This window comes from Macaca mulatta, chromosome 8 (assembly GCF_049350105.2).
Source record: "Macaca mulatta isolate MMU2019108-1 chromosome 8, T2T-MMU8v2.0, whole genome shotgun sequence".
Lineage (NCBI taxonomy): Eukaryota > Metazoa > Chordata > Mammalia > Primates > Cercopithecidae > Macaca > Macaca mulatta.
In genome coordinates, this window is record NC_133413.1 from 115,163,661 (window position 1) to 115,189,386 (window position 25,726).

Genomic DNA, 25,726 nt, shown 5'->3' on the forward strand with positions numbered 1-25,726 from the left:
GCTGTAATCTCGGCTCACTGCAACTTCCACCTCCGAGGCCCAAGCAATCCCCCCACCACAGCCTCCTGAGTAGCTGGGTCTAGAGGCATGCGCCACCACTACCAGCTAATTTTTTCCTTTTTTTTCTTTTTTTCTATAGATGGGATTTTGCTATGTTGCCCAGGCTGATCTCCAACTCTGGGCTCAAGTGATCCGATCGCCTTGGCCTCCCAAAGTGTTGGGATTACAGATGTGAGCCACGGCGCTTGGCCTAAATTATTTTTCTATTGTTTGTAGATTTTTATGTTTCTATTATTGCAACTTGACTTTTACGGGAAAGGGATTATAAATTTATCAGAATAACCAAGATAATTTTGAGAAAGAATAACAATAAAGAGGCTTTATGCTACTGGATAATCAGTGCAGAAATGGCACAAGTGCACACACATGGATCAGTGAAAAAGATAACAAGCCCTGTAATAGACTGTTGCCTGGACTGCAGTGGTTTTTAAACATGCATTTCCCATCCCAGGCATACGGAGATACTATATTTCCTGTCTTCTCCTGCAGTTAGAGGTGGCCACATGTTTGAGTTCTAGTCAGTGGAATTCACCTCCCCATAAAAAATTCTCATGGAGGTGGGGGAATCCTCCATGTTCCTTCTCCTGCTAGCATGAGACCAACCAGCATAGACACCTTGCAAGCACCTGCTGAAGTGAAGTCTCAGTATGGAACGTTCTGGGTCCCTGAATCCCTGCTTGCAGGAGATAACCTGGCATCAGCAAAACTGTTTTGGATTCTATGTGATCAAAATACACATTTATTTTGTGTTAATCCATTAATATTTTGGCATGTTTTGTTACGGCAGCTAGCCTTACTCAAAACATAGGCCTTTACATATGTGCATAAAAATAAATTTACTCATAAAAATGAAAATATGAGGTTATTAATTTGGGGTTGCTGCCAACCTGTGTTTTCTGTGGTACCTATCATATATTAAATGGTTAATTTAATAATAATTATTAACTTGTCACTTCGATAGTTCAGATCTGTTGTGAAAAATTTGAGTATCCAAAAAGTGGTGTTGGATTACATGATTTAAAATTTGAGAAAAATAACTTGAATCTCTAACTCAATTACTTCTCTTATATTAAGCCGGAGTTCCCCAGTCTCTGGGCTGCAGACCAGTAGTGGTTAGGAACTGCACCACACAGTAGGAGGTGAGCGGCAGGTGAGCAGGCATTACCATAAGAGCTCCACTAAGAATCAGTGGCAGCATTAGATTCTTATGGGAGCACGAACCCTATTGTGAACTGTGCATGCAAGGGATCAAGGTTGCGTGTTCCTCGTGAGAATCTAATGCTGAAGATCTGAGTGGAACTGTTTCATCTCGAAACCATCTCTGCCTATCTGCCCAATCTCTTATCCCCGATCTCTGGAAAAACTGTCTTCCACGAAACCAACCCCTGATGCCAAAAATGTTGGGGACCCCTGGTCTATCTGGTGTCACCCTGTTCACGTTCACATTCTAGTTCTGTGAACTAGTTCTCTTTCTAGGTGTATGAGAACAGTCAGGATACAATGCAGAAATTTAAATTATTATGAAAACAATGATAATGCATAAATGAGTTGCATTCACTGCTAGTAAAACTTTAAATGGGTAAAATTGGAAAGTAATCAATTTTATATGTGTGTAAAATGTCTTAAAATTTTGAATAATGTTATTGTACCTATGTAACTTCTAGGAATTTATTTTAAAGAAATAATCACAAAAGTTTAAAGTATATGCACAATAGGCCGGGTGTAGTGGCTGAAGCCTGTAATCCCAGCACTTTGGGAGGCTGAGGCAGGCAGGTCACCTGAGGTCAGAAGTTTGAGATCAGCCTGGCCAACATAGTGAAACCCAGGCTCTACTAAAAATACAAAAATTTAGCTGGGTGTGGTGGTGCATGCCTGTAATCCCAGCTACTTGGGAGGCTGAGGTAGGAGAATTGCATGAACCCAAGAGGTGAATGTTGCAGTAAGCCGAGATTGTGTCACGGCACTCTAGCCTGGGCAACAGAGCAAGACTCTGTCTCAAAAAAAAAAAAAAAAAAAAAAAGGTATGTGCGCAATAATGCTCATAGTTGCATTATTTTTAGCAGGGATGATCTGAAGACAAACTAAATGTGTAACAAGGGGAATTGGTTGTAAATGTGGCACATTCATCAGATATATCCCATGGTGATTCAGGGTGTGGCTTAGGGGCATATAGGCCTTGCTTTGATTCTTTTCTACTTCAACCACTTCTTAGCTGTGTGAATTTGAATAAGCCACATAATCTCTAATTTGATTTCTTTATTTATAAAATGGGGCTAATAATAGCACATATTTGTCTTGTAAGGTTGCTAAATGAGAATTAATTGAGATAATTTATGTAAAGCATCTGATACATAGTAGATGGTGGCTACTAATATCAACATGTAAACTATTAGAAACTAGTTACAGATTATGATAGACCATATGTGAGCAGAACACCTAATGAATGTATGCCTCCTGTCAATAGGAGTCACCTGGGAATTTTTGATTTTTCTTTTTCTGCACCTACCATGTCTAATTTTGCAGCAAGTTCTATCCTTTCACTAATACTTCCTGCCTTTCACCATCCATCATCTCCACTGCCCCAAACTTAGTCTGAGTCACCATCAACTCTTGCCTGGACAACTGTGATGGGCTCCTGGCCAGCCCTGGCATCATTGCTTGTCTTCCTAAAGTCCGTCATCTACATATACAGTGGCCAGGCTGAAATTTTGGGGTTCTCCTGAATCCTTTAATCCCTTCTGAAGGCTTCCCATTACAATCAGAATATAATCTAAACTCCCAAAGATGCTCTTGGATCTGGCTCTTCCCTAACTTTTTAACTTTATCGTTCTCCATGATGTCTCTCATTTGCCACATTTCAGAAATGATGGTCTTCTTTTTGCCCCTCATACATTCCAAACTCATTTCCACATTAGGACCTGTGCTCCTGCATGCTCCTTTTGCTAGTGATGCTCTTTCCTGAGATCTAAGTCTACCCTCAAGTGTCATCTTCCCAGGGAGGCCTTCAGACTGCCCTAAGGATAGGAGCTTCCATAAGTTACCTTTTACCTCCTTACCCTACTCTACCTTCTTCGTAACACTTATCTTCTTAATTTTCTTACTTAAGTTTTTTCTAGCCATTAGGATGTACGTTTCTTGAGGAGAGAGGCTCCGTTTGTCACATTCAGCACTGTCCCAAACACCCAGAACAGTTCCTGGTGCACGGGGGCCCACCCAGGCAGTTATTTGTTGGCTGACTGTCCTCCTTGACTGTGTGGACATCTGTATTTTGGACCAGTGGAAGAAAGGGACTTCACTGTTTACCTTGTACATGACATTATTGTAATTTTTTGTAAAATAAAATAAAATAATGATGATAATTCATTGATATGGTTTGACCATGTCCCTACCTAGATCTCATCTTGAATTGTACTTCCCATAATCCCCACGTGTCATGGGAGGGACCCGATTGGAAGTAATTGAATCATGGAAGCGATTTCACCCTTGTGATAGTGAGTAAGTTCTCACCAGATCTGATGGTTTTATAAGGGGCTTCCCCCTTTGCTGGCTCCCATTCTTCTCCTTGCTGCTGCCATGTGAAGGATGTATTTGCTTCCCCTTCCATCATGATTGTAAGTTTCCTGAGGCCTCCGCAGCCGTCCTGAACTGTGAGTCAATTAAACCTCTTTCCTTTATAAATACCCAGTCTTGGGTATGTCTTTATCAGCAACATGAGAACAGACTAATACATTTGTGAATTAAGGGTACTTTTAAATCATTTTATTTGTAATCTCTACATTTTATATATTTCTCTAAAAAATCTGATTCTTTTTAGAATCAGAATGTTTTTAAAATGCTATAAAATGTGAATAAGATTAAACATTTTGATTACATATCTTCATAGATACCCAGGTGGTAATTGGTAATAAGAATGTGTAATAATTCATACACAGCTAGCCATGTTTAAGCAATGGATAATGATTAATATTAATAATTATGGTGTCAATGATGATAATAAACATGGTAATTAGAAAACAGGAATGGTTATGCCTGATTATGGCAGAAATTGTAAGAAACATTCTTCATTTTCTTTCTTTCATATTTTGCTGTTTTTTTCCTGTCTCTCAGTAAAATAAATATAATGTTTTCTGTCTAAAGGTGGCCATGTCTTTACTGTGAAATTTCCAATGTGGCCCTTGAATGTACCTGAAAATAGATATAATGCTCTGTGGTGAAAATAAGGCTGTAATCTGGAGATGAAAGAAGAGAGTCACTGAATTCAGAAAAATATTCTAAAAGTCTGAAACTGAGAAAGGTAGTTATTTCACAAAAAGAGGATGTAATTTTACTTGTGAAAAGATTCCACAGGAGCCTAACAAGCTTCTTAATGTTTTCTTGTATAGAGTTTTTTAAGAATTCCCACTTCTAGCTTTACTATTTACCCGTTGTTTCATTCATAAAACATTTTTCAGGTGTTCTGCTGTGCCAGGCACTGCACTAGCATTTGGGAGAAAAATTCTGACATGGATATACACAGTTACATTTCAGAGGAAAATACATGAGCTAGAGCTTGTGAAATAAGGTCCAAACATTGAGAGAAACCAGAGAAGCCTCATGAAGTAGAAGGCGAAGTTAAATTTATATTTAATGCTGGTAAAATTTCTGTTTCTGAAGAGTCAAAATGTAAAGGCATCTATTGTGGTAATTTACCTGTTTTCTCTTGTAGCTTTTGGTCTGTTTTTACTGTTTTACCCCCATCATTTCTTATTCAGAGGATTGAGTTTATATGGGTGATTTTTCTGGAAGCAATTGCCCTGGGCTGGCAAAGGGTGCAGCAATTCATAACACTACAGTCTATGTCTCCCCCCCCCCACCCATTTTAAAATTTAGCTTTGCTGTTATTTCTTTGACCTGCCCCCACTCCGTTTTCAGATTTGTATACTCGTGTTTCATGTATCAGTGATGATTCCAATTACACGCTAGGTAACAAGAGTTTAATAAAATGTGGCAATAAATTGTGGAAAGACATCATGCATGTGAAAAAAATGTATTAAGAAATGTGTTCCAGGTAGAGCTTCCAGTATTAAATGACTAATCACTTCCACACACATACACAAAGTGAGGGTTTTATTTAGTGGAACTTGGCCTTTCAAAACTAGAATGCCAAGCAGTACCTTCCAACTGGTTTTCTAGCCTGTCTGAGGCATGGGGGCAATTGTTTCTTTTTACAGAAAACTTTTCAGATGGTCTTCAGTGGCCCTTCCACTGAAAGAAAGTAGGATATCTTGTTCAAACTCATATCATTTTTATTTTAATGACAAATGGTAATAAAAAGAATAGGTAATAATTTATGTTCCTTACAACCTAGTGGGCAAATGATCTGAAATTGAATTCAGGCTCTTCCTTTGATTGTGAGCTTAGGCAAGTTTCTTATGTGCTTCAGTTCTTTTGTGGCAACACTGGAAGAGTAATTTATTTACTGAGATATTGTGGAAGATTAGTAATTTTAACAAATGAATGTAAAACATTTAGCCCAGTGTGAGACACAGAATAAGCATTCAATAAAAATACTATTATGAGAGTCAAATTTAAGGATTTGAATAGGTAAAACAGTTTTGGAATAAAGTAAAACAGGCTATGTAGGGGGTAGAGATGCTATTGTTTGGCTTTTTGTTTCCTTGTCATCTCCAGATTATTCTTTATGAGACCCGCTTCTCCATCAGCTGTAGCATCAGATGGGCTTAACTCTGCTCACCTTACCTTCATTAACAACTGCCAAGAGGGGTCCTAAATTTCAGTCGCCATTTCCTGAGACAGGAATCATGAGTGCAACTCCTTTCTGTCCATTTTGTTTTAAAAGAAAACATCCAGAAAACATTGTAGATAAGGAACCCACTTGGTGATCATCAGGTTGGTCTTCTCATTGCTCATGCCTCAGGAATATTGTCTTTTTTTTTGTCCAAGAGATGGAGCCTTGCTCTGTTGCCCAGGCTGAAGTGCAGTAGCCATCATCATTTACTGTAGCCTCAACCTCGTGGGCTCAAGTGATCCTCCCGCCACCTCAGCCATTGAGTAGCTGGAATTACAGATGTGTGCCGCTACACTCTGCTTTCAGTAACATTCTGAGAACCCATAAACAAGCCAGCCACACTTGATTTGTAGGTGAGTGTGTTAAAACAGAGGCCGTCTGGGCTGTGGCCTCAGAAATCCAATCACTTTCTTATTGTGTGACTTTGAGAAAGTTGTTGAACTTTTCTGTACCTTTTTGTTCTCCTGTGTAAAATGGCAATAATGATACCTTATGGTGAAGTAGCAGGGATTAGAGAGCACATCTTTCATAATGCCCAGGATGGTGCTTGGCACGGAAAAGGAATTCAATAAAGGCTAGTTATTGGTGTATTATTGATGATTTGTGAGAATAAAATATCAAGTTAGATGGTAAAACTGGAACTGTTGCATCATATATTTATAAATGAGTTGACCTTTATCCTTAGAGAAGTAACACATAAAAAAGGTTACGCATGATTGCAGTTTTGGATGCAGGAAAATTATGGTGAAGAACAGAGACATTAGAGGCTACATTTTTCTCATAAATGTGTGAGTAAGGAAAGAGACAGTCAAATGATAATTGAAATTATAGTATCAGTCATTATGCACATTATTAGATCCTGTTTCAAATGTAAGTAGACTCTGAAAACAAAATTGTTTTTTAAAAAGAGTGCAGATATGCAGGGATTTGGGGGCTCTGCTCTTCATATCTTCTCATAAGAATAATTATAAAAATAGTAAACATTTTTTGCATGCTTACAACACTGAGTGTTACATGTGTGTGACTTATTTAATTCTCACAGCAACTCCATGAGGTGAATACTATTTCTTTTAGCATTTTACATGAAAAATGACCTTTTCCACTGTATCTTCCCAAGGAAGAGTAGAGATCTCCTTTTTCCCATGGTCCATGAGATTTGGGAAGCCATAGCTTGTCTTGTGTGGAAAGAAAAATAGAGCACTACAAGATCTCTAGGAGAGAAGGAAGCCATATCTTGGACAACCTCTTACGGTTCCATATCTACTCATATTTATGATCACATATAGTAGTAACATCCCTATTACTAGTATGAATAACATTTATTAAATTATGAATTTCTGCCTTATGTAATGATATTTCTAGAAATGAAGGGTATTGAATATGCTCTTAATAAAAGTATGATAGTGTACTGAAGCATTCATTGAAGAAGGTGACTGATATGGTTTGGCTGTGTCTCCACCCGAATCTCATCTTGAACTGTGACTCCCATAATTCCCATGTGTTGTGGGAGGGACCTGGTGGGAAGTAATTGAATCATGGGGGTGGATCTTTCTCAGGCTGTTCTTGTGATAGTGAATAAGTCTCCTCATGAGATCTGATGGTTTTCTAAAGGGGAGTTCCCCTGAACAAGCTCTCTTGCCTGTCACTGTATAAGATGTGTTTGCTTCCCCTTCCACCGTGATTATAAGTTTTCTGAGGCCTCCTCAGCCCTGCGGAACTGTGAGTCAATTAAACCTCTTTATAAATTACCCAATCTTGGGTAGGTCTTTATTAGCAGCATGAGAACAGACTAATACAGTGACACATACCTTGTCTATTAATTTGGAGATATATATAAATGTATATATATATTTTACCATTTACAAAAATTAACTCATATATATATGTATATATAAATTTTTTTAAGGTTATAGCAAATGTAAAAAATACCTTCATGGGAAAAAGAATAATCAGGGAGAATGATTTCTTATTGTCTTAGCTCAGAGTCAGCTATACTTTGGGAGTGCTAATATGCTCAGCTGATTTGTTTTGGAGGGAGGATAATGATAACATCAATGGGATTTTTACTTAAGTTATAGTGTTTATAAATCAAATATTTTATAATAATTTTACCAAAATATGAAAAAATCAAACCTTAGCTAATGTTCCATAATAATCACGGTTTCGTTGATTCTTATAATAACATATTATAAATAATTCAGGTTATTTTTATATAATTTTTATAACTTTTATTTTAGATCCAGGGGGTACATGTACAGGTTTGTTACCCAAGTATATTGTATGATGCTGAAGTTTGGGCTACAATTGATCCTGTCACTCAGGTGGTGAACCATAGTACATAATACTTTTCAGCCTTCCCCCCTCCTCCCACCAGCAGTCTCCAGTGTGTATTATTCCCATCTTTATGTCTATGAGTACCCAATGTTTAGCTCCCACTTTTAAGTGAGAACATGCAGTGTTTGGTTTTCTGTTCCTGTGTTAATTTGCTTAGGATAATAGCCTCCAGCTCCATCCGTGTTACTGCAAATGACACGATTTCGTTCTTTTTTATGACTGCAGTGTATTCCATGGTATATAAGTACCACATTTTCTTTATCCATTCTACCTCTGATGGGCATCTAGGTTAATTCCATGTCTTTGCTATTGTGAATAGTGCTCTGATGAACATACAAACACAGGTGTTTTTTGGTAGAGTGATTGTTTTCTTTTGAATATATACAAAGTATTGGGATTGCTGGGTCAAATAGTAGTTCTATTTTAATTTATTTAAGAAATATCCAAACTGTTTTCCACAGTGGCTAACTAACAGTGTATAAGCATTCGTTTTCTCTGCAGCAGCCTCACTGGCATCTGTTGTTTTCTGACTCTTTGATATAGCCATTCTTACTGGTATGAGATGTTATCTCATTGTGGTTTTCATTTGTATTTCTCTAATAATTAGTAATGTTGAGCATTTTTTTCATGTTTGTTGGCCACATTTATGTCTTCTTTTGAAAATTTCTGTTTATGTCTTGCTCATTTTTAAGGGGGTTGTTTTTTGCTTGTTGGATTGTTCCTTATAAGTTCCGGATATTAGAACTTTGTGAGATGCACAGTTTTCAAGTATTTTCTCCCATTCTGTAGGTTGTCTGTTTCCTCAGTGGGTAATTTATTTTGCTGTGCAGAAACTCTTTAGTTTAATTAGTTCCTAGTGTCAATTTTTGTTTTTGTTGAAATTGCTTTTGAGGACTTAGGCATAAATTATTTCCCAAGGCCAATGTCCAGATTAGTGTTACCTAGATTTTCTTCTAGGATTTTTATAGTTTGAGGTCTTATGTTTATTTTTATTTTTATTTTTTTATTTTATTTTATTTTTTTCGAGACGGAGTCTCGCTCTGCCGCCCAGGCTGGAGTGCAGTGGCCGGATCTCAGCTCACTGCAAGCTCCGCCTCCCGGGTTCACGCCATTCTCCTGCCTCAGCCTCCCCAGTAGCTGGGACTACAGGCGCCCGCCACCTTGCCCGGCTAGTTTTTTGTATTTTTTAGTAGAGACGGGGTTTCACCGTGTCAGCCAGGATGGTCTCGATCTCCTGACCTCGTGATTCGCCCGCCTCGGCCTCCCAAAGTGCTGGGATTACAGGCTTGAGCCACCGCGCCCGGCCAAGGTCTTATGTTTAAATCTTTAATCCATCTGGAGTTAATTTTTGTAAATGGTAAAATGTAAGGGCCAAGTTCATACTTTTGCATATGGCTAGCCAGCTATCCCAACCCCATTTATTAAATAGGGAGTGTTTTCCCCATTGTTTATTTTTACCAACTTTGTTAAAGATCAGATGGCTGTAGATGTGCAGCTTTATTTCTGGGTTCTCTATTCTGTTCCATTGGTCTATTTTTACACCGGGACCATACTGTTTTTGTAACTATAGCCTTATAGTTTAGTTTGAAGTTGGAAGTTGGGTAATGTGATACTTCTGGCTCTGTTCTGTTTGCCTAGGATTGCTTTGTCTGTTCATGCTTTTTTTTTGGTTCCATATTTATTTTAGAATAGATTTTTCTAGTGTGAAAAATAATATTAGTAATTTGATAGGAATAGTGTTGAATCTACAGATTGCTTTGGGTAGTATGGTCATTTTAACAATATTGATTCTTCCAATTCATGAGCATGGAATATTTTTCCATTTGTGTTATCTACAATTTCTTTTGGCAATATTTTGTAGTTCTCCTTGAAGGGGGTCTTTTACCTGCTTGGTTAGATATATTCCCAGGTGGTTGTTATTTTTAAAATTTTAAAGCTATATTAAATGAAAATGCATTCTTGATTTGGCTCTCAGTTTGAACATTTTTGATGTATAGAAATGCTACTATTTTTATACATTGATTTTGTATCCTGAAACTTTACTGAAGTTGTTTATTAGTTCAGCAGCCATCTTAGGGTTTTCTATGTATAGAATCATATCATGAGGTAAGAGAGATGATTTAACTCGTTCTTTTATTATTTGGATGCTTTTTATTTCTTCTGTGATTGCTCTGGCAAGGATGTTTTGAACTATGTTAATTAGGAGTGGTAAGAGTGGACATCCTTACCTTGTTCTAGTTCTAAAGGGGAATGATTTCAGTTTTTGCCCATTCAGCATGATGTTGGCTGCGGGTTTGTCATAGATGGGTCTTGTTATTTTGAGGTGTGTTCCTTTGATGCCTAGTTTCTTGAGGGTTTTTTTTTTTAATCTAATGGAGCAATGTTGGATTTTAATAAATGACTTTTTCCAAGTCTATTGAGATGATCATACTTTTAAAGTTTTAATTCTGTTTATGTGATGAATGACATTCATTGATTTGCATATGGTGAACCAATCTTGCATCCCAGGAATGAAGCCTGCTTGATCATAGTGAATTAACTTTTTGATGTGTTGCTGGATTTGGTTTGTTACTATTTTGTTGAGAATGTTTGCATCCATGTTCACCAGGAGTATTGGCCTGTAGTTTTCTTTTTTGCTGTGTCTTTACCAGATTTTGGTATCAAGGCGATGGTGACTTCATAGAATGAGTTAAGGAGGAATTCTTCCTCCATGACTTTTTGAAATAGTTGCAGCAAAATTGGTACGTTTTTTGGTTGGTACGTTTTTAAATTACTGACTCAATTTTGGAACTCTATATTGGTCTGTTCAGTATTTCAGTCTCTTCCTGATTCAATCTTAGGAGAGTGTGTGTTTCCAGGAATTTATCTGTTTAGTCTAGAGTTTCTCATTTTTGTGCTTAGAGGTGTTTATCATAATCTCAGGATCTTTTGTGTTTCGGTGGAGTCAGTTGTAATGTCACCTTTATTGTTTCTCATTTGTGCTTATGTTTTCTTTGTTAATCTAGCAAGCAGTCTATCTATCTTACTTATCCTTTCAAAGAACCAACTTTTGGTTTTGTTGATTCTTTGCATGGGTTTTTGAGTCTGAATTTCATTCAGTTCTGCTCTCATTTCAGTTATTTCTTTCATCGTGCTAGTTTTAGGTTAGTTTGTTCTTTCTCTGGTTCCTCTAGAAGTGTTGCTAGATCATTCGAGATCTTTCTAACTTTTAAAAATAGGCATTTAGTGCTGTAAACTTTCTTCTGAGCACTGCTTTTACTGCATCCCAGAAATTTTGATGTGTTGTGTCTCTGTTTTCATTTATTTCAACATTTTGATTTCTGCCTTAATTTTATTATTTACCCCAAAGTAATTCAGGAGCAAATTATTTAATTTCTATGTAGTTGTGCAGTTTTGAAAGATCTTGGTATTGATTTCTATTTTTGTTCCACTGTGGCTCGAGAGTCTGGTTGGTAAGATTTTGATTTCTTTTGAATTTATTGAGATTACCTTATGACCAAGCATGTGGTTGATCTTGGAATTTGTTTCATGTGCAGATAGGAAGAATATATATTTTATGGTTGATGGGTAGAGTATTCTGTAGATGCCTATTAGGTCCAACTGGTCATGCATTAAATTCAAATTGGAAAAAGAATTTCTTTATTCATTTTCTGCCTGGGCGATGTGTCCAATTGAAGTTCCCCACTGTTATTGTGTGGCTGTCCAAGTCTTTTCACAGGTCTAGAAGTATTTGTATTATGAATCTCAGTGCTCTAACATTGAGTGTGTATGTATTTAGGATACTTAACTCTCCTGGTTAAATGGAATCATTTATCATTATGTAATGCCTTTCTTCGTCTTTATTTATTGTTGTTGATTTAAAGTCTGTTTTATCTGATAATAAGAATAGCAACTTCTGCTCTTTTCTGTTTTCTATTTGCATGATAGATCTTTCTCCAACCCTTTACTTTTAGCCTATGGGTGTTGCTACATTTGAAATGGGTCTCTTGAAGACAACAGATGGATAGGCTAGTTTCAAGAGAGCAGATTAAAGGTTAGTGTTGATATGTGAGATTTGGATCCTGTTATGAAGTTTTAGCTGGTTGCTTTATAGTTTCTGTTGTGGGGTTGCTTTATAGGGGCCATGTACTTAAGTGTGTTTTTGTGGTAGCAGGTATTATTCTTTTGTTTCCATTTCTAGAATTCCTGTAAGGTTGGTCTAGTGGTAATAAATTCCCTTAGTGCTTGCTCGTTTGGAAAATATTTTTTTTCTCCTTTGCTTATGAAGTGTAGTTTGGCAGGATATGAAATTTGTGGTTGGAAATTATTTTCTTTTAAAATGCTGAAAATAGGCTCCCAATCTTTTCTGGCTTGTAAGGTTTCTGCTGAGAAGGCTGCTGTTAGCCTGCTGGGGTTCCATTGGTACATGATAGGACCTCTTTCTCTAGCTGTCTTTGATTTTTTTTCTTTAGCATTGACTTTGGACAGGCTGATTACTGTATGCTTTCATAATTTGCATTTTGTATAGTATCTCACAGGTGTCCTCTGGATTTCTTATACCTGTATATCTACTTCTCTAGCAAGATTAGGAAAATTTTCTTGAATTATTCCCTCAAATGTGTTTTCCAGGTTGTTTACTTTTTCTCTGTCTCTCTCAGGAATGCCAGTAATTCATAGGTTTCATCACTTTACATAATCACATATATCTTGAAGACTTTGTTCATTTTTTAATATTCTTTTCTCTGTATTTTGTCCATCTAGGTTAGTTTGAAAGACTGGTCTTTGAGCCCTGAAATTTTTCTTCTGCTTGGTCCAGTCTGTTAATAAAGCTTTCAATTGCATATTCATAATGATCAGTGATAGTGAGCTTTTTTTGCCCATATGTTTGTTGAGGGCATGTGTATTTTCTTTTTGAAATGTCTGTTTATGTCCTTTTCCCACTTTTTAATAGCTTTTTTTTTCCTTGTAAATTTATTTAAGTTCCGTGTAGATGCTGGGTCTTAAACCTTTGTCAGGTGCATGGTTTGCAAATATTTTCTCCCATTCTGCAGGTTGTCTGTTTACTCTTTTGATAGTTTCTTTTACTGTGCATAAGCTCTTAAGTTTAATCAGATCCCATTTGTCAATTTTTGCTATTGTTGCAATTGCTTTTGGTGTCTTTATCATGAAATATTTGCCAGTTCCTATGTCTGCAATGGGATGGCCAAGGTTATTTTAAGGGTTTTTATAGTTCTGAGTTTTACATTTAAGTCTTTAATCTGTTTTGAGTTGATTTTTGTACATGGTGTAAACAAAGGGCCCCGTTTTCATTTTCTGCATATGGCTAGCCGGTTATCTCAGCATCATTTATTGAAAAGGGACTCCTTTCCCCTTTGCTTGTTTTTGTCTGCTATGTCAAAGATCAGATGACTGCAGGTGTGCAGACTTTTTTTTTTTTTTTTTCCTGGGCATTCTTTTTTGTCCCATTGGTCTATTTTTCTGTTTTTGTACCAGTACCATACTATTTGGTTATTGTAGCCTTGTAGTACGGTTTGAAGTCAGGTAATGTGATGTCTCCAGCTTTGTTCTTTATTAGGATTGCCTTGGCTTTTGGGCCTTTTTCTTTCGGTTCTGTGTGATTTTTAAAATAGCTTTTGTTTTCCTAGTTCTGTGAAGAATGTCATTGGTAGTTTGATAGGAATAGCTTGAATTTATAAGCTGCTTTGGTCAGTATGTATGACCGTTTTAATGATATCAATTCTTCCTATCCATGGGCATGGAATGTTTTTTCATTTGTTTGTGTCATCTCTGATTTCTTTGAGAGTATTTTGTAATTCCTATTGTTGAGATCTTTTACCTCCCTGGTTTGCTGTATTCCTAGGTATTGTATTCTTTTTGTGGCAGTTGTAAATGGGATTGTGTTTCTGATTTTGCTCTCAGCTTGGCTCTTGTTGGTGTATAGGAGTGCTAGTACATTGACTTTTTATCCTGAAACTTTGCTGAAGTTGTTTCTAAGCTGAAGGAGCTTCTGGACTGAGACTATCAGGTTTTCTATGTATAGAATTATGTCATCTTCAAATGGATGGTTTGACTTTCTCTCCTATTTAAATGCACTTTATGTCTTTTTCTTCCCTGATTGCTCTGGCCAGGACTTCCAATGGTATGTTGAATAGGAGTGGTGAGAGAGGGCATCCTTGTCTTGTGTTGGTTTTCAAGGGGAATGCTTCCAGCTTTTGCCAGTTCAGTATGATGTTGTCTGTGGGTTTGTCATATATGGCTCATTATTTTGAGGTATGTTCCTTCAATACTGAGTTTATTGAGAATTTTTAACTCTTGGTCTTTTTGGATCTTTGTTGGTTTAAAATCTGTTTTGTCTGAAATTGGGATTGCAACACATACATTTTTCTGATTTCCATTTGCTTGGTAGATTTTTCTCCATTCTTTTATTTTAAGTCTATGGGTGTCCTTGCACGTTAGATGGATTTCTTGAATGCAGCATACTAATGGGTCCTGCTTATTTATCCAGCTTGCCACTCTGTGCCTTTTAATTGGGGCATTTAGCCTATTTACATTCAAGGTTAGTATTGATACATGTGGATTTGATACTGTTATTGTGTTGTTATGTCACATTTTTGTGTAGTTCCTTTATAGTGTCACAGGTCTGTGTACTTAAATGTGTTTTTGTATTGGTTGGTAATGGTATTTCCTTTTCATGACCTCTCGTAAGGTGGGTTTGGTGGTAAGGAACTCCCTCAGCATTTGCTTACCTGAAAAGCATCATATTTCTCCTTTGCTGAGGAGGCTTAGTTTGACTGGATATGAAATTCTTTTTTGAATATTTTTTTTTCTTTAAGAATGTTGAATATAGGCCCTCAATCTCTTTGGACATGTAGGGTTTCTGCAGAGAGATATGCTGTTAGCCTGATGGGGTTCCCTTTGTAGGTAACCCTTCTTTTATCTCTAGCTGCCTTTAACATTATTTCTTTCACTTTGACTTTGGAAAAATCTAATGATTATATGTCTTAGGAAGGATATTCTTGTGTAAAATCTTGCAGGGGTTCTCCATATTTCCTGGATTTGACTTTTGGCCTCTCTAGCAAGGTTGGGGAAGGTTTCATGGACAATATTCTGAAATGTGTTTTCCAAGCTGTTGGCTTTCTCCCCTTTCTTTCAGGGATGCCAGTGATTCCTCAATTCAGTCTCTTTACATGATCCCATATTTCTCAGAGGTTTTGTTTGTTCCTTTTCTTTTCATTCTTTTTCCCTTATTTTTTGGCTGACTGTCTTATTTCAGGGAGCCAGTCTTCAAGTTCCAACTTTCTTTCTTCAGTTTTGTCTATTTTGCTGTTAATGCTGGTGATTGCATTGTGAAATTCTTGTAGTGTGTTTTTCAGCTCTATCAGATCTGTTAGGTTCTTTTTTAACATGACTATTTTTTATGTCAGCTTCTGTATAGTGTTTATTGTGATTCTTAGTTTCCTTCAATTGGGTTTTGCTGTTCTCCTGTATCTCAATCATCTTCATTTCTATCCCTATTCTGAATTCTATCTCTGTCATTTCAGCCAACTCATCCTGGTTAAGAACCCTTGTTAGAAAACTAGTGCAGTCAGGTCGGGCATGGTGGCTCACGAGTGTAATCCCAGCACTTTGGGAGGCTGAGGTGGGTGGATCATGACCATGAGGATGGTCAAGAGATCGAGACCATCCTGCCCAACATGGTGAAAACCCGTCTCTACTAAAAGTACAAAAAAATTAGCTGGGCATAGTGGCACGCACCTGTAGTCCCAGCCACTTGGGAGAATGAGGCAGGAGAATCACTTGATCCCAGGAGGCAGAGGTTGCAGTGGGCAGAGATTGTGCCACTGCACTCCAGCCTGGCAACAGAGTGAGACTCCGTCTCAAAAAACAAAAAACTAAACAAAACAAAAACTAGTGCAATCGTTTGGATGTCATAAGATACTCTGGCCATTCCAGTTGCTGGAGTTATTGAATTGGTTCTTTCTCATCTTTGTGTGTGTGTGTTTCTTTAACTGCTGGGCCGCCTCTGATTGAAATGCTCAGCAAGGTTGGGGCAGGGTGATTGTGCTGGAGTGCCAGGTCAGGCAGCCCTTCCCAGTGAGGAGAAGTGAGGATCAGGACCTGCATGAAGAACAGTCTGGTCAGTTTTTCATGAAGTGGGTGCACTGTGCTACAGTTCTCAACCAGCCCTTGGTCTCTTTGGACTCTCCAGGGCCTGGGGATAGCAAAGGTAAGGGCTACAAGACAGCAAAGTTGGCAACCCGCTCCTCCCAATGGGAGCTCTGTCCCAGGGAGTCGCAGAGCTGCTACTGTCTTAACAGCCCTGATGTGGGGGCTGACTGGAGACCAGGCCAGGAGGACCCACCCGGTGAGGAGATGTGGGATCAGGGACCCACATAGAAGTCTGTCCACTTTTCCACAGGGCTGCTGCAGTATGCTGGGGGTCCAATCTCTAGTCACCTCAGATTATCCAGCACCTGAAGGTATCAACAGTGAAGGCTGCTAAACAGTCAAGATGGTTGCCTGCCCCTCCCTCTGAGAGCTCAGTCCCAGGGAGGTAGGGACCTGTTGCTGGCCAGAAAACGCTGGTAGGGGTGGCTGTAGACCCTGACTGGGAGATTCTGCTTAGTGAAGAGAAAGAGAAACTGGGACCCACATGAAAGAGCACTCTGACTACTCTGTAGAGTTGCTATGCTGTGCTGGGGGACTGCTTTAGTCCCTAGTCACCTCAGACTCCCTAGAGCCCAAAGGCAACAACAGCCAAGGCTGTGAAACAGCAAAGATGGCAGCCCATCCCTACCCCTGGGAGTTGCATCAGAACCACAGACAGCGGGAAAACACTGGTGAGGGTGGCTGGTGACCCTCAGTCTTGCTGCTTTTCTACAGGGTGGTTGCACTGAAGGCAACGATGGCTAAGGTTGAGAGATAGCAAAGACGGTGGCCTGTCCCTTTCTCTGGGAGTTTTGTCTCAGGGAGGTATAATGTTGCTACTGGTGGCTGGCTGGAGTTCCACGCCAGTGGATCTTATCCTGCAATGAGTCGTGGAAGTGGGACCTGCAAACCGTCACTGTTCAGCCCCCTGGATTCAGCCCCTTTCCTAGGGATATGCGTGGGGGTCTAACATCTGACTGTACTGGAATTGCAGCTGCTTCTGCCTGGAAGCCTGGATATCTAAAGCTCCTGGACCTCTGTGTGTGTCTGAGCAGCTGTAGTACTGAGACTCCACGTAGGGCTCTGCATGTCAGACTGCAGGCTCTGGTGGAGTGGGTTCATGAGGGGATCTCCTGACCTGAGGGTTGCAAAGAGCTGTGGGAGAAGCATGGGTCCCTGGGGTCACTCACATACTCACTGCTTCCCTGGCCTGGGGAGGTTCCCCTGGCTCTGTGTTGCTCCTGGGTGAGTGGTCACACTGCCTTGCTTTTCTCCACTCTCTGTGGGTTGAGTTGTTTTCTTGATGAGTCTCAATGCATGTACCTGGATGTTTCTGTTGAATGTACTGTATTTACTTGCCCCTTCTATTTTTCTCTGTAAGAGTGGTGCACACTAGCTGCTTCTAGTTGGCCATCTTGGGCAGCCTCTGACTCTTTTTTTTCTTACCCACTCCCACAGCCAATCTGTCAGCCTGAAAACTTATTTTAAAAAAGCAAATGAATAAATGATTAAATATATATTTCATAAAATAAGACAATAATGATGGGAGACTGCAGAGATGGAGTGAAATGCTAAATTGACTTTCAATCATGTTTTATATATTTTAACATTAGCAATAAGCTTCTCTGAAATTAATTTCCATATATCCACCCATCATCTTTTAACTAGAAATATTTCAGATTCTCCCTCAGTAATCCTTACAACAAAAACTTTGTAATTTTGGTGTTTTGTTTTGTTACTATAGGGGCTCTATTTTCTCTGATGGCTAACCCTCCATTCATATGTTGACAATCTTGTTGAAATTTAGGATGTTGGATCTCTAGATTTCTCTTTACAATGCAGTTACTTGCAATTCAATGTTTGTATTTTTAAAGCAACTTTTATTTCTACTTCCATTATACAGAGTTAATTGTCTATGCTTCCCAAGGCCAGAAATCTTTCCCCACCTTCCAGGACAACAGATTCCTTCTTCGGAAAATCATGAATGGGAGAGGAACTAGTATTTCTGGCCACTTGTGGGAAAGCATAAATGTATTTGTTTAAATGGGAATGGATGGAATTGTTATCTCCCTTTTGCAGATGAGCCAACTGAGTTTACTTACATACCTTGTTTAAGATCATTAAATTAGTAAGTGGCAGACCTATTTTTAAAACCAATGTAGTAACTATAGGATCCCACCAAAGCCCATGTCCTTTTCATGCAAGAAAAGGATTGGAAACTATCAGAACTTACACGTATGAGATTGTGCTTTGAGAACATGTATGTGGTACCTGGGAAGGAAAGGGATAGTTGTGAAGAGACAAGTGGTTATTGTGTGTACACTATGTGCTAGGCATTGTTTACCAGTTTAAATAACCTGTTTCTTTGATTTTAGAAATATTACATGAGAGTCATAAAAAAAACCATGGGAAATACATAAAAACATAAGGAAGAAGACAACATAGCAATGCACAGCTCAGAGATAACCACAGTTGACATTTTGGTGTATTTCTCCTCAGTCTTTTTACTATTAACAGATTGAGATCTGGAATGACACAAAAGGTTCAGACAGTAAAAACAGTTCTGAATACTGCCTTTTCCATTCAAAGTTATATCCTATGCATTGTTCTAGCTAGAATTTGAATAATTACTTGACGTTTTTGGAAGCTATAATTTGATCTGTGCCATTCTTTTGCTGAGAAGAAAGGATTGGTTTAACTAAAGTAACATAATTTTTTTTTTTTTTTTTTGAGACAGAGTCTTGCTCTGTCGCCCAGGCTGGAGTGCAGTGGGATGATCTTGGCTCACTGCAACCTCCGCCTCCTGGGTTCAGGTGATTCTCCTGCCTCAGCCTCTCGAGTAGCTGGAATTACAGGCACATACCACCACGCCAGGATAATTGTTTTGTATTTTTAGTAGAGATGGGGTTTAGCCATGTTTCCCAGGCTGGTCTCAAACTCCTGAGCTCAAGCAATCTGCCCACCTCAGTCTCCCAAAGTGCTAGGATTACAGATGTGAGCCACAGTGCACAGCCAGGTTTTTGTAGAAAAAAAAAATTATAGAAAGGAAGTAGGTACAAGATACATTGGAATTTTAAATAGAATATCATTTATATAAAGCAGGCTCTTACATGGCACTTCTGTAGTAGGAAACTTCCTAAAGGCACAACAAGGTGCCTGACGTGGGGGAAACATTCAAACTGAGTAGACTTCTGACTTTTGACCTGTTTTCTGGAAGGGATCCTAAGCAGATCCTAGTAGACGTCAAAGCATACATGGATTTGTTCTGGAATGACCTGGTGCCTCCTCCCTATCCTCTAGTGTCACCTGTCAACACAGTGTTTGCTGAGCTCACACTCTAGGCCAGGCACTCTGTTAGGCACAGGTAATGAGACTCATGAGGCCTTCCCTTTCATAGAGTTTACAATCCAGTGGGGGAGAAAGGTAGGAATCTACTCTTTGCCTGCTCACTTGAGGACAATGGTGGAAAGTGCAGTGGAAGAAAAGGAGAAGGTTTTGGGAGGCTTGGGGCAGGGGCAGGTGGGAAGTGGGTGGTGGGGAAAAGCTTTGCTAAGGAAGAGAGATTTTATCTGAGGCTTGAATGATGAGTGAGCTGTGTCCAGCAGAAGTGAATATAGGGAGAGAATTCAGCTCGAGAGAGGACAACATACAAATTCCTGAAGGAAGAGAGTAGCTTGGGGTTTTCGAGAGGTGGAGAGAGACTAGAGTGGCAGGGGCATAATAAGTGATTTGAAGTGAGTCTAGATAAGTACTATTGTCTATCTGATGCTGCATCCTTTGATTAATACCACAAGAGAATCTAATAATGCCCACCAGTGGTTGAAACACCCACATCATACTGGTAATTAGGCCTAGGAAAAGAACAATTTTAATTCTTAGGGAAGGAAATACAAATAAACAAAAATGTCTGAGAAGGCAAATGGAAGAGAGCCTGAAATAGGAAGGACTATAAACTCAAGGCAAATTTAAAAGGCAGTTTTCCTTTGTTTTAATTCCCAGTGTTTATTTAGAGAATAATATGAGCATACTCCTAAGTTTAATGCTCCTTCCTTGTAGAAACATTTTTAAACACATTTTTAAAATTCCAAGAACAGAAGAAGCTAATGCTCACATTTTTATTCTGAATGAATTGCCAGCATTTTATTCACTAGTTTCACAAAAGAGCTGAAATCTCACTGAGGTTTCTGAATTAAATTAGCTTTCAGAGCCATTTAAAGTTCTTCCATTCTATTAATTCAGCAGACAATCAAGTTGTTCACTTGTTGACTTTTATCCACATCCACTCAATCAAATCAACTATCAAAGAAAGATACCTATTAGTTGTTAATTTCATATGTTAGATAGGAATCCTAGAACTCCTGTTTATATCTGTTTGATAACCTTCTAATCTTTGCCACAGTCTTACTAACAGCAGCATTAACTAGTCTGCCATCTATGTTGATTAACAACACTGGGACTCAGAAAGATGCACAGCACCTGATAAGCCGAACAGTCCAAACTTCTAACAATGCCGGTAGCCCTATGGAAAATGGGCTTCTATCACCATTTTTACAAACCCTTAAAGTCTTTACATCACAGTTTTGTGAATTATTATTTTAATCTAATGTGAAGAGCTTGTTTGAGTGTAGAAGCTTTTATTAATAATTGGTAAGACAATGTTTTACAACATTTTAACCCTTTATTTTGTGTCCTCTGTGTTCGTAGGTTTAGAAATGTTTTTGCCTTATATTGAATTATAAGTATTCTTTGGATTAGATCAGTTCAACAAATGTTTATTTCTAAATGTGTGACTAGCACTTTCTAGGTACATAAAAGATATAGAAAATACAGATCCACATACCATAAAGTTCCATATATTTGAAATTACAGAAGATTTTTCTTATAAGTGGAATTATATTGAATTTAATAGATAGAACAAATAATTATAATCTTTGCTCCATATAGTAACTTCCAGGTCATTTTTCAAGCACTTCTTTCAAAGTATATTTATATTATCCATTTTCTTTGCTGAAATCTTAGCAACTGGCCCACAGCCTTTGCCTCCATATTATTTCTGGGAAGTCCTTGGTAACTTCCATATCCCCTTTGTCAATGCTTTCACCACCACGACCTCATGGTTTGATGTTTTTAAAACTTCCACTGACCCCATTCTTTATTTCAGTTCATACATTCTTAGGCATGGCTACACCGTGGAGCTTGGTTAAGACCATGCTGTGTCCAAGGCTGGAATCTGAAAAGTTCTTTATGACCTTTTCTTCTTTGAATTTTTATTGGTCCATCTGTTCCTTCAGGTGGCTTGTGGGAAGAAAATATTGACAAGAAGTTGGAGCAAAAGAATATGGGATGAGTTATCTTTGATGTGAGACATCCCTAGACACATCTTGAATAAAGTACATAAAGTTGAGATAGAAGGGTTGAATTCTTATCTTACAGGGCTTCACACAGCACATTTTAGATATTAATGTGATAAAATATGATTTAGATTAAATGTGAATTTATCTATATCCTTAGGTTGGTGGACCACAAAGACATCCACATTTCTTGTTCAACTCCAATAAGTATGCAAATGACTCCTTAATCTATTTCTGAGGCCAGTGTCACTCTCCTGAGCTCCAAACCTGGGTATCTTCAAATGTCTCTTCTAGAAAATCTTCAAACTCAACATGTCTCAGTTTGTATTCATCATCAGTCCTCTTACACTAGCATCATCTGTGAATTTTGTTGTTCATTAATGATACCACCATTCTTTAAGCCATCCACATCCTCTTATTTTCCTCCCCCACTTCCACTCCATTGCCAATTCCTGACAATTCTTTTCCCCACAACTTCTCTTAAGTCTATGTCTTTTTTTTTTTCCTGTTCCCAAATCCACTTCTGCAATTCAATTCTGCATTAGATCTCATTCTGAGTACTGCAATCCACATACCTCTATCTGGTTTCCCCAGACTCTCATTTCTTTAATACATCTCACCCAGAAATGAAGATTTCTTTCATTAACCTACTTTGGTACAGTCATTCCTGCTCAAAATTATTCAGTAGTTCATCTTCTTGATGAAGTTCAGACCCTTTAATCTTGTTTTCTGGTCCTTTACAACCTGACCAAACTTTCAAGGTTATTTCCTTCTCATATATCTTTTTAATATTGATATATGTACATATTTTTGGAGTGAATGTGATATTTTGATGCATTCATATAATGTGTAAAGATCAAATCAGGGTACCGTCTCATATATCTTTATCCATATATCTCTCCACCCATTGTCTTGGGTTTTACATTTTATACCTTAGCTCATGAGGTTCCTTCTGCCTCTAATTCCGTTCTACATAACTGTTGCTTACCAAAATGATTTTCCAAACTATTGAAATCATTGTTTCCTACCTTTATTCCATCCTTCCAGCCAGCCTTCCTATAAATAAATGCATTCATAGGTACCTGTTATGTGCCAAAAGGGCACACAGGGCCACCTAGGACCTCACAGTCTAGGGTAGATGACCAGTACATTACTAGGTGTAATGAAATATGTAAGCAAAGAGGAGGAGACTATAATCTATCTTTGAGAAATGAGAAGTGAATCACAGGATAATTTTTGGAGAAAGTTGCAGCTCTGCTGAATCTTAACGTATAATGAAGAATTATCTAGATGAAAAAGGTAGCAGAGAAGGAAGGCTTTTCCAAATATCAGAGCTAGTGTGAGCATAGGCTAGCTGAAAAAAGGAGGTGTTTGGTGAAACCACCAGGAGGTAGGTGCTGTTTCAGCTCAAGGGATGGAGGAAAGGAGAAGCAGCAGATGAAGTCAGAAAGGTGGGCAGGGTTTGGGGAAGAACTGCTGAACTACGTTAAAAACTTTGGAATTTGTCCTATAGATGATGAGAACCATGAATGGATTTCAGTACTGACATGGCTAGATTTGCATTTTAGATACATCAAGCAGGAAGTTATGTTGAGAAGGTATTTGAGGAAGAAAAACCCACAGCCAATAGCAGTAGATGGAAAATGTTAACATAATCTAGGAGTGAGAGAGAATCAAAAGGAAGGAAACAAAAAAATATTCAGCAGCTAATATTGATAGCACTCTCTTAATTGATATTGGAGATTAGGAAGAGAGGAAGAGATCAGTGATCACTCACAGATTTCTAGTTTGCTTAATTGGCTGGGTAGTGGTGCTACAAATTTAAGATTAAAAAAATAACACAAGAGGAACAAGCTTAGTGGGGGAAATGAGAAGGAAAGGTTAGAGATAAATGTGAAAGGCCTCATTATCTTATCAGGTGAAGATGAATGAAGTTAGATAATGTACAAGAGGCATGGCATGCTACCTGAAGCTTAGAAAGCAGGTCTCCACTGAGCTTTAGAGTTGGAATTAATCAGCACCCAGGTGGTATTTTATACCTGAATTGAGTCTGTAGCAATGCAGTGTATCCTGAAAGGAAAACCTAAGGGATAGCTAGAGGAAGAAGAGCTGAGGAAGTAGATGGGGAAGAAATCATTGAAGAGGAAGAAACATCAAAAGAATACATTTTTCTTGATTTCAGTATCCCTCTTTTCTTTGAGTTCCCAAAGCATTTGATACTTTTGGTAGTGGGGGCAAGAGGGACATTTCTTCTATTTCTCTTATTCTTTACAATATCCCAGTCTGGTCAGAATAGAGGAAATTTATTGGGCTGTGTTTACTAATGGATGCATTTACCATTGCAAACAGATGTTCTCTTGTGCCCTGATCTCTTTCTTCTCCTTCCTATTGCCTTTAAGAGATATAAAGTGGTAAGCTGTGGCAGGCTTTCTGGAAAGCCTATCTTGCCTCTCTTTTATTACACATTCCGAAATTCTTATCACTTAATGTGAGTAGTTGGAGAATTAAGACTAGGGCATGGTAGCCCAGTGTGAGTTTTGAGCATCAGACACACTCACTAAACCAATTTTACAGGAGAATCCTGCATTGGACTATTGGATCCTGGTCCAGCTAATGCTAAAGTAATAATGTGTCCATTCATCTTTGTCTCTTGTTGTGTTGCTTTCTCAGTACTTCAGAGGAAGGAGAAATTGTTGAGCAAAGGTAGAATTCAGATGTTCATATGTTTCCCTCTCCATCTCAACATTCCTTTCTGGCACTTACTATTTTACACTATATATTTTCATATGTAAATATATTATATATTTTATTTATGACTATATTCCTATTCCTTCTGTTATATCGTAGGGCCTTTGATATTTCATTCCTATAATAACAAAAGGATTTTCTTAAATTTTCAATGAAATGCCAGATTCTTGGATAGTTTGAAAGATTATGCCAACCTGCAGTATTCTAAGTTGAAGGTGACAAAACATGAGGTATTAGAAGCATGAACTGATAGCATTTTGTGTAATGACTACAAATGTAATTTGAAGTCAGAATCATAGACAAAACCAAGACTTATGAAAATATTATGTTACATGCACTTTTTCCCAACAATCAGTGCCTCATTCAGTGCATCGTAAACACACTATTATGATATCTTTCCCTTTCTAGCAATGTTTGTGGGATTTCCTATAGTCATTTCAGTAGATGCTATAGATATCATGGTATTTGGGGATCTGTATTTCAGTGTAAAGAAGGCAAGGTGTCATGCTTTGACATTGATTTGGTGGGTAATGGTGAGAAAGCGCAAGTGTCTATGGGAATACACAACATACTCTATACTTTTGAAGTGTGTACTGAAGACTTGCAGTGAGGAAATGCCCTTGTACTTCTCCTTTCAGATGTTGTTTTTTATATCTAAGCTTCTCATTGGTTTACTCTAAGCATCCTAGTTTCTTGGCTGCTGAGTGCATGAATGGTATCTTGGTGCCTTTTATTATTTTCTTAATAATAATTGCCTTCTCAGTGGCAAGGGAGTCACCTCCCAATGGTAGGGGAGTTACTTAGATCTCTCTCTCTCTGTGTGTGTGTGTGTGTGTGTGTGTGTGTGTGTGTGTGTCTGTGTGTGTATTTTATGCAATCAACTTAGATTTTTGAACATGTGCTTTGAGCCAAGCCAAGTACAAATAATTTTAATTTCCTGAAAAAAGAATTTGAATTAGGGGTGCCAGAGGCTAGATATCACCATTAAACCTCATAATCCTAGCATGAACATGGCTTGACTGCCCAACACCCTGGGCTCAAACCAACTAGATTGGTCTCTGTTTATACACAGTAACTCTCCTTAATTCTAAATGGTGCATTTATATTTTTCAGTTGTAAGTTAATACATTTTTATAAGGGAATAATCTGTTATGGCGATATTAAAAATTTGGAGATTCTCCACGATATGTCACTTCATGAATGTGTTATTAATACTTTCTTTACTTTTAAATATAAGATGGGATTCCTATCTTCAAGGAGGAACCTACAACCAGATTGCAAAATCTAGTTGAAGAGAATGTGAAAAATTCAGCTACAG

At 38.1% G+C, this 25,726-nt stretch overlaps 1 long non-coding RNA gene across 1 annotated transcript in view; it reads left to right on the forward strand.

Annotated features, from left to right (window-relative positions):
- Positions 1 to 25,726, forward strand: part of LOC144330544 (uncharacterized) — a 252,050-nt gene that overhangs the window by 111,272 nt on the left and 115,052 nt on the right. The gene's annotated exons all lie outside the window — the stretch shown is intronic.